Source organism: Mus caroli, chromosome 1, assembly GCF_900094665.2.
Source record: "Mus caroli chromosome 1, CAROLI_EIJ_v1.1, whole genome shotgun sequence".
In the NCBI taxonomy this organism is placed as follows: Eukaryota; Metazoa; Chordata; class Mammalia; order Rodentia; family Muridae; genus Mus; species Mus caroli.
The window spans coordinates 63579208-63589135 of record NC_034570.1 but is presented as its reverse complement, the minus strand read 5'-3'; the positions used below and the strand labels follow the sequence as shown (position 1 = coordinate 63589135).

Here is a 9928-nt window from a genome sequence, read left to right as displayed (position 1 = left end):
TATGGGGGACTTTTGGGATAGCATTGGAAATGTAATTGAGGAAAATATGTAATAAAATATATTTTAAAAAAAAGCATTATAAGGAAATGTTTTTTTGACATGTAATGGGATATTCTAATTACAAATTTATGTGTATTATGTAATAAATTACTTATAAAATGGGCATTAAAATAAATATTTAGGTAAACAAAAATTAAATGAATAAACAATTTACTGTAAAAAAAAAAAGAATTTGAAGTATCCATCCTTATCTCTTCTGACTAGTTTTTTCTGATTTATATTTTGACAGATATTAGAACAGGTATACTTTCTTGTTTCTTAGTTCTTCTTGATTTGATTAGTATACATCTTTCATCCTTTTAACAGTCTGGTGGAGTATGATTTTTGGAGGCATCAAAAATATGAATACTGATTTTGCAAACAGTCTGTTAATTGGTACCTTCTTATTAGAGAATTGAGACCATTTATATTGAATTATGATTCAAATATATTTACTAATTCCTGTCATTTTTTATTTTGCAGTGGCTTTTTATTTTGTTTATATGTTCCCTGTGACCCTTTGGATGTGTTAGTAATCTTCAAATTTAAGCATTTCCTCTAGAATCTTCTATAGGTGTGGTTTAGTAGTCAAAAATTCCTTTAATTTCTTTTCATGATGGAAAGATTTTATTTCTCCCTTGATTTCAATAGTTTTGCTGAGTATAAGAGTATAGGCAGACAGATATGGTCTTTGAGACTTGCAATCTTTCCAGGCCTGTCTGTTTCAAAACTGTCTGTTGATAAACTGATGTTAGCTGGGCGGTGCTGGCACATGCCTTTAATCCCAGCACTTGGGAGGCAGAGGCAGGCAGATTTCTGAGTTCGGGGCCAGCCTGGTTTACAAAGTGAGTTCCAGGACAGCCAGGGCTATACAGAGAATCCCTGTCTCAAAAAACCAAAATGAAAAAAAAAAAAGATAAACTGATGTTTTCTAATAGACTTGCTGAGTATATGACTTCACTTTTATTCCTTGCAGCTTTCAATATGTTTTATTTTGAGTTTGTAACATTTTAACTATGTCATGTAGTGAAGTTTTGTAGTATGTAGTGAAAAAACATGTAGATTTTTTTTCTGGTATTGTTTTTCTGGTGTTCTGTAGTCCTCTTGTATTTGATTTGGTATCTCTTTGGCTAAGTTTGGGAAATTTCCTACGGCAAATGTACTGAAGATATTCTTTATGCTGCCAGTGACCTGGTAAAGATGTTGGATCCAGTTTCTCCTTCTGTGGATTGGTCATGAGTATCAGCTTGATAGGACAAATGGAGGTTTCCAATTACACAGTGCCACATGGACAGGGTCCCTGGCTGAGAGGAGTCTGGCAACTGAGAAGTTCTAAAATGAGGAAGATGGTCTAATGACTTACAGGACACCATTCACTCAAATGATAGCATGAACAATTCATGAAATGCATTGAGAGACATGCAAACATGTATACTTAATGTAGAGGACATACTATAACACATTTAAAATATATATTTGTTCAAATAAAAGGAAGTGGGGTCCTGGACCGTGTGAGAACATTTGATCAATAGCACAGTTAACATACAATGGCAGTCCCTTGTGATTATAATGCAGCTGACAAAATGCCATCAACTTCCCTCATTTCATGATGCAGTAGCTGTTGCTGTCTTACAGAGCAATATCTTCCTCATATCTTTATAGTTAAGATGTTATTTTAAAAAAATCTACTGTGTTGTTAGTTGTATTGATGCATGTTGCATGCAGTTGAGCATAGCACACAATTCTTGGAAATAATAAGTGACTTTGACTTTCTGAGTTTCTGAATTACCTAGATTATACTTTTATGCATTAGTTTAGGGTGTTTTTCTTTTATAAATAGAAATGATTACTATGTAACTGTATGCCATGCCAGGCATCACTCAGCCTCAGACATTTCATGCTTGCTAAATCTCTCAAGGCATCAAGCGCCTCCATGGAGTGGCTGACTTTTGCACCCTGGGTCTGTGCAGGAATACATTACACTGCCCTCATAATAACTGATTCCAGTGAGTTTGGCTCTCTCAGAGTGTGCTTCTGCTCTTAATAAATGTGTGTAGGTCATGATAGTAATTAAGTAATATTTATATTACTTATATGTTATATTTTAGTTTTAATTCATTTTGCCTTCTTAACTTTACTATGAGAAATTAAGATCATCTGAAACATTTTAAGAAATTTAATGCTTAAATATCTATGGTTCAGAAAAAAAAAACATATTCCAAAGAATATAAGCATATTTTCTAACTTCATGATATATCCATTTAACATTCTTTTCCTTTTAACACAAATGGGCTTTACTACTTTATTAACAATATAGTTCTTGGCTCAACAATTCTATACTCTAATCACAGCCAGGTTTTCCCATATATTAAGAAGTATGCCAAGAGAGTATTTAGGTATTTAAAACTATAAGTTTCATTAATGGTCCATATTAACAAAGTACATGATTAATTATGCATTCATTCTAATTTCACATATTAATAAAAGTAAACAAAGAATAAGGCTGGAGAGATGTTTCAGCTGTTAAAGAGCATGTTGTGTGAGCAGGAAAACCTGAGTCAGGATCTCAACACCATGTAAAGGCTGAGTGTGGTAGTACATGTCTGCATCAGCAATGCTTGCCGATGTGGCAGAGATAGGGAGGACACTTGAAATTCACTGTCCATTCAGTGGGGCCAAGTGATTATGAGCTCCATTTAATGACATGCCTGTCATTAAAAAGTAAGGTGAAAAATATTTGGCATTGATCTTTCAGCCTCCACATATGTATGCATGGATGAACACATCAAAACAAGTATATAATATATATATATATATATATATATATATATATATATATATAAAACACACACACACACAATATAGCAATGAGAAGAATCATGGCTCATAGCACTAATTGCTTTTAAACATTTATTTCTTTCTATTAAATAAGATTCTGCTTATAATCTACTTCTTGACCATATTCACCCAGTGGCAGTAACCAAACCCTGAGGTTTTCTTAAATTGAGAGTTAAGGCTACCCACAAATGTCAGTGTTCTGCCATCTTGAAGCCAAGTGTGGGATGGCCATTTGATTTACCTCATTAATTGCCAAAAACATGGGAGTACCTCTGGTCTGATGTCAAGAGACACCAGAACAAGTGTGCCAGTTCTTGGGGCCTGTCCTCTAATAAGAAGGCAAGTGTCAAACCCTTCCAAACCAGATTATTTCTCAAGGTAGCTATAAGGAGTAAAACCCCATTGCTAGCCCAACAGTGGCCATGAAACACATGATATATACGCTTTGCTCAGTTGAGTTACTTAAAGTTTGAGTGAGGTACTTATGCAAATACTAAATTTTAAACTATTGTAAACAAGATCATAAAGAGTAAGAAGTTGGGACAAGTCTTAAATTCTGCTTCCCTGACCAAATATGTCTATTCCTTTTCATCTACAAGCAAAGTTTGCTTGTCAGTAATCTGCTAATTCCCTACCTATCAGAAGTCACCACAATGGATGATCCAACAGACATGTAAAGTGAAGAATTATGCCTGCCTCCTCCTCTTACACAGAACTTTTCTGAACAATGGGAATGAGAACCTGATTCTACTGCATTCCCTTAGATAAAGCTGCCCTTTTGAAAATAGGAGACATACCCAGTGGCTTGCTGCTCACCACACATGTCTGAGGGCAGCCAATGGCCAGAGTTCCTGTTTCCAGCCCTGTATACCATCTTTCTAATTCTTTGGAGGCTATCCTCTTTGCTTTTATACTTCCCAGGAGCATAAATAGTTGCTAAACGAGGTTCAAGCAGTACTTAGGGATGTTGGGGGTCATTTATTTAGCTTCTACTCATTGCTTATGGGTAGCAATTAAACCCATAGGCATTTAATTTTACAATAGATCTTTAAATCATGCCAGTTCACTACTATGAAAAATTATTATAACAACATTGCCAACATTATTTGGCAATAAAGAAGTATAAGAAATTAATTGAAAGATAACAGAATCGATGAGAGGGACATTCATCAATAACGGACATAATATGTTTAAGAAAGTAAGGATGCTCTCCATTAACAGTGACTTTGGAAATAAAGATGTCCCAAGCTTTTATTAATTTCTCACTTAGAAGCACAGAAAGTGAAATCAATAGTAGAAATTTCACTGAGTTTTAGATTATATATCTCTCTGTAACTTTAATTTAAAACTATTGAGTAATCTTTACAAAACAGAAACAAAGAACAAACCTTAGAAAGACTAAATTTGCCTGCAGATATATCCGACTAAGCAAGCAGCTCCCCATTGAGTGACTTGCCAGTTGCCCTGGATGCCTAATAAAGTCTCCAGTTGGCAGGCTTCCAAATCGAAGAATAAGAATGCTTTTTTTGTAACTGAAATTTCAATACAGCTCAGTTGTCCTACCCTAGCTTTAATCTTGTGAAATTGATAATTGCAACTTAATAAAATATTTTAAGTTGCTCAATTTTTTAATTATGACACAAGGTTTTTACACAATAGTAACACATAAAATAATTCTAAATACAAATTTTGTTTTCATTATGACTAGCATTATCACATAATAGTGTTCCAAATCTAAAAACACTCAAAAGACATATAAATAAAATGGAAGTACAGGAAAAATATAAGAGAATATAGAAAAGCGAGTCTCTGGATAGTGACCAAAGTGTCTATTTCTGTCAGTGTTGGGTTCTGCTAGACAATGTCTCATAAAATATCAAGTAAATAAAATTAATAATTCATAATTTTACTATTCAATTTATGACACTTTCCTTAGTAAATGTCACATATTTTGTGATTTGTTTCTGGGTAGAAAGTATGGATAACTGGCTTGTCTCCACACATGTTTCATCTGCCTCCATCTTTTGTAAATAGTGCAAATAATTTACTATTAGAAGATAAACTTGTACCAGAGCCCAAGGGGGAACACCTAATACTCTCCTAAGCATCTGTTTGCTTTTCTACCCATATCTACGTGCCTATCTCTCCTGATAAAATCATAACCAACTCAGGTTCCCATTCTCTGAAGATATCCATGAGGAGCATATGCTTGTGGCTTGGTAACTTGGGTGGTTATAAAGTCCCACTGTAAAATCAATTGCATACACTCTTCTATAAGAGATACTTATTATTAATGTAATCTGTAACCTTTACCTGATTTTTATTAGTGCAAGGTTCAAGGATCTTTCTGATCTTTGAATTTTTAAAAAGGTTGTGTTTGTAACTATTTAGAGGAGAAGTCTGGCATTCAAATGGCAGACATCAGAAAGATAACTCAAATAAATCAATTAATAGTTCATATACATTTTGTAAATTTAACATAAAAGATAAGTCATACAACATAAAAATGTTATCTCCCATTTTATTTTTTACTAAACATGTCAATTCCCTGTCCTTTCTTCCTTGATCCTTGGGGTGGGAGGGCTGGGGTCAAACTCACTGCCTTGTACATGTTAGGCAATTGCTCTGTGAGTGACCTGCTTATCAGTAATCCTACTGCCTGTCATACATTAGCAGAAAAGAAATAAAAATAAATATCGCAGACAACATATTGGGAAGAGAAAATACAAATATTGAACAAGTACAAGTAAATTTCATGAAATAGTAGGAGACAGGAATTTCTATGGAAAGAAACAAAATGGAGGAATAAAGTAAAGGCAGTCAGCACTGAGTAGGCAAGGGTGAGGCATGGGACAAGGCCTCACAGAGAAGGTGGACCTGTAGCGAAGGCTTGAATACTGGGACGGACACAGATGGCCTTAACTCTGAGAGCAGAGAATTCCAGATAGAATAAAAATCAACTTAAAGAAACAAAAGGAAGTGAGATGGTGACATGGTCTGGAAAAAGCAGAGGCCAGAATATCTAAGAAGAGGGGAGGTATGCATGTTATGATAGTTAGAATGAATTGTACATGTTGACACCAAAATTTTAATACAAGTATATCAAAGAATCATAAAGAATATGAACTTTAGTGTTGTATGAAAGGAGAGAAGGTTCGCACTCCCCTTGACAGGAATGGAAGAGGCCCTTGGGCCTAACAACACACATACAGTTAAGGCATTGCCACCTACTTCGTGGCTTCTAACCACTGTTTTTAAAAAAATGAATTTATGAAATTCCTAGGCAAATGGATGGGCCTGGAGGTCATCATCTTGAGTGAGGTAACCCAATCACAAAAGAACTCACACAATATGTACTCACTGATAAGTGGATATTAGCTCAAAAACTTAGAATACCCAAGATATAAGATACAATTTGCAAAACACATGAAACTCAAGAAGAATGGCAACCAAAGTGTGCCCTTCTTAGAATTGGGAACAAAACACCCATGGAAGGAGTTACAGAGACAAAGTTTGGAGCTGAGACTAAAGGATGGACCATCTCAAGACTGCCATATCCAGGGATCCATCCCATGATCTGCTTCCAAACACTGACACCATTGCATACACTAGCAAGATTTTGCTGAAAGGACCCAGATATAGCTGTCTCTTGTGAGACTAGGCTGGGGCCTAGTAAACACAGAATTGGATGCTCATAGTTAGTTATTCGATGGATCACAGGGCCACCAATAGTGGAGCTAGAGAAAGTACCCAAGGAGCTGGGGGGATCTGCAACCCTATAGGTGGAACAACAATATGAACTAACCAGTACCCCCCGGAGCTCGTGTCTCTAGCTGCATATGCATAAGAAGATGACCTAGTCGGCCATCACTGGAAAGAGAGGCCCATTGGTCGTGCAAACTTTATATGCCTCAGTACAGGGGAACGCCAGGGCCAAGAAGTGAGAGTGGGTGGGGGAATGGGTGGGGGAGCGTGTGGGGGACTTTTGGGATAGCATTGGAAATGTAAATGAAATAAATACCTAATTAAAAAAAGAGAGCCCCCCCCAAAAAGAATATGAACTTTAGAAATCCAATCAAAATATATCTCTAGACTGCCGTTTTCTAACCCTATGTTTGATTCATTAAATTCATTAGAAATCATAGCAGGATTATGAAATGATTATTTGTTTTAAATCAGAAATTTTCTAAGGAGATTTAGAAGATGAAAGGATCATAAATTAATTTTTCTTGATCTTAACTCCCCCTGACTTCTACTCTCAAAATGAAAATAGAAAGAAACTTCTAGAGCACCAAGTACATCCTATTAATAGCCTCAAAGGAAAAAAATATTAATGTGGAAGTGGTGTCCTCGAATTTTAGTGATAGAAAGATGTTAGAGTAGACTCTGGTCTGAAAACGTTTACAGCCACCTAAAAGAGAAACATGCTAGCAAACTATCTTTAGAAATAATGATGGTAGATTGATTTTATAAATATAAAATACTACTAGCTTCATGTTCAAAGATGCCAACAATAAGTCATATTGCTATAAACTCTATTAATGAGAGTAGTGCTTATGACATTATTGGCAAGACCTTCTCATATATTGATGCACTGACATAACTCTCCTCTAGTTTTGCCACATGATTAGATTTAAAGCATTAAAGCATAGTTAGTTATTACTGGAGAAGGAATGACTTCATACAAGCTAATTACAAAGTTGAAATACAGTAACTGATTCTTTGCTCTCTATATGGCTACAGAAACAAAACTAGCTAGTAGATTATGCCACCCCAAAACAACAAGTACTTTTCTATTTTATTGGTTCAATACCACAGAAAGGCTTAGAATAGTATGTCATCTAGTTTCTAAGAGTCTTGTGAAAGTATGTTCAGCATGGTTGAAAGGGCTAATTTAAAAAGAACTGAATAAGGACTAGAGAGTTAGCTCAGCAGTTAAAGGCACTAACTGCTCTTCCAGAGGTCCCGAGTTCAGTTCCCAGAATCCACATGGTGGCTCACAACCATCTGTAATGGGGTCTGATAACCACTTCAGCTGTGTCTGAAGATAGCTACAGTGTACTCATATAAATAAAATAAATAGATTTTTAAAAAAAGAATTGAATACAATTTATCCACCAGCTACAAACTCTATCTTATCAACATAGATTTGTGGGCTGTGGTTGATACAAACCACACTGCTTTACCTGCAGAGTTTCTTGAATCCCACCCTGAAAGCCTATCAATTCCTTAGAAGTAATGTGTAACATCACAGGGTGAGCTAAGAGGTTACTCTTAAAATCGTACTACACTCTTATATCTTTGATTCATTTGTTATGAATTAATTACTGTCAGAACTTCAATTAATAATCAAAATCTAAGGACACATGTCCCCCATCTCTAATCCAGAATCAATCTCCAGTAGATAACCATTGCCAATGAAACTTTAGTTTCCTCCAAGGGAGTCTTTCAGGGGAAACTTCCCTTAAGGTAGATTGCATACCAACAGTAAATGGCCAACAGAACAGCATCTTTGGAATTATATTATGTCTTATAATGTCATGTCAGGGATCTTCCTTTTTATTAATTTTAATATTTTTATTTGTAATTTACTCTTTTTTCATTTTTTTTTTGCTATATAGAACCTTTGTGTATATTATGGCTGCCATTTACATGTTTTTATGGGATTCTCAAGTGGGTAAATGAGTGGGTCTCTGATCCTTGGGCCTTCTCCTAGACTCTTTTCCTTCTGTTCACGTGTTTTGTGCAATTCTAGTGTGTTAGTTTTTGTTTCATATATATAATATTTATATGTATATGAATTATATAGTAGTAACATTAATTATATATTGTTATACTTCATATATTAATTATAAATAGCATTAATTAATATATAACATATTATATATATTTATAATTATTACCCCTTTTTTTTCTAATGAGAGACAGGAAAGAGGTGGATCTAGATGGGAGGGAAGAACTCGGAAGTGTTAGATGGAGGAGAAACCATAATAAAAATATATTACGTGAGAAAAATCTCTTTTCATAAAAAATAATCAAACTCTGTTTTAAAATATTTTTTTCATTACATCAATTACAGAAGTTGATCTAAGAACAGCTGCACTGGCTACTGATGCAGTACCACTAAGTTTAGCGGCACAAAATAACATTGTTTACATATATGAACTGTAAACACGGTACTTTTTAAGAGTCCATAACTTCTCTATTCTTAGTCCACATCTATTCCCGAAGCTTTTAATCTGTGTGTCCTACTGGTACCCATTGACTGGCATTAAACACTTTACTTCCTATGGTCCAAAACTTGGGAGAAGGGCTATGCCTATGCTGGGATCTGGGCTTTGTTTGTATGGCACTAGCAGCAGGACGGGGCTGAGGCAGAAGCCCAACAAGCACTTGTTGGCTGGGATGTGAAGGCTAGTGACCTTTAACACTAGCCTGCTAAAATTTACCTCCTCAGACAGAAAGTGAGTCTCTGGGAAAGCACAAAGTTGGAGTATACAGATAGATTCCGAAGCGCTGAGTTCAGTCCCTTCCACAACAGCTTTGGCGACTTTCACAGGCTGACCATACTCATTGCGTCAGAGTAAACATCCGGGAGGAATAAAGGCGGTTGAGCTGATTTTAAATCTCAGCTCCAGCCATTTTAAGTCTCAGCTCGAGCCTTCGCGCTCCCCCTTGGCCAACTGACAAAAGAGGCCCATACTGTCAAGAACCAAAGCAATAGGTTTAAAATAGATGCCCCAGGGAAGGAGAAGGGGATGATAATTGAGGGTCATTGACCAGGAATGAACCGCTGCATCCCACACGGAATAAAGACTGATCTATGAGCTCAAGAGTAGAGGACAGAGAAATAACAGAAAAGAAAGAAAGAAGGAGAGAAAGAAAGAAAGAAAGAAAGAAAGAAAGAAAGAAAGAAAGAAAGAAAGAAAGAAAGAAAGAAAGAAAAAAAGAAAGAAAGAAAGAAAAGAGGGAGGGAGGGAGGGAGGGAAGAAAGAAAGAAAGAAAGAAAGAAAGAAAGAAAGAAAGAAAGAAAGAAAGAAAGAAAGGAAAG

General features: G+C 35.7%; 1 protein-coding gene and 1 non-coding gene across 6 annotated transcripts in view; one reads left to right on the top strand and one right to left on the bottom strand.

Moving 5' to 3' along the window:
- Spag16 (sperm associated antigen 16) overlaps positions 1-9928 on the bottom strand; it is an 871964-nt gene that overhangs the window by 755496 nt on the left and 106540 nt on the right. Inside the window, exon 1 of one of the 5 annotated variants that reach the window (XM_021171972.1) lies at positions 9327-9525. The exons of the other annotated variants lie outside the window; for them this stretch is intronic. The gene's annotated coding sequence lies outside the window, so the exon portion shown is untranslated. Of the gene's footprint in view, positions 1-9326; positions 9526-9928 lie in introns of those variants that run through there. 5 annotated transcript variants of the gene reach the window in all.
- LOC115032531 lies at positions 6009-6134 on the top strand. The gene has a single exon (XR_003838186.1). It is a non-coding gene; the product is annotated as a U6atac minor spliceosomal RNA (small nuclear RNA).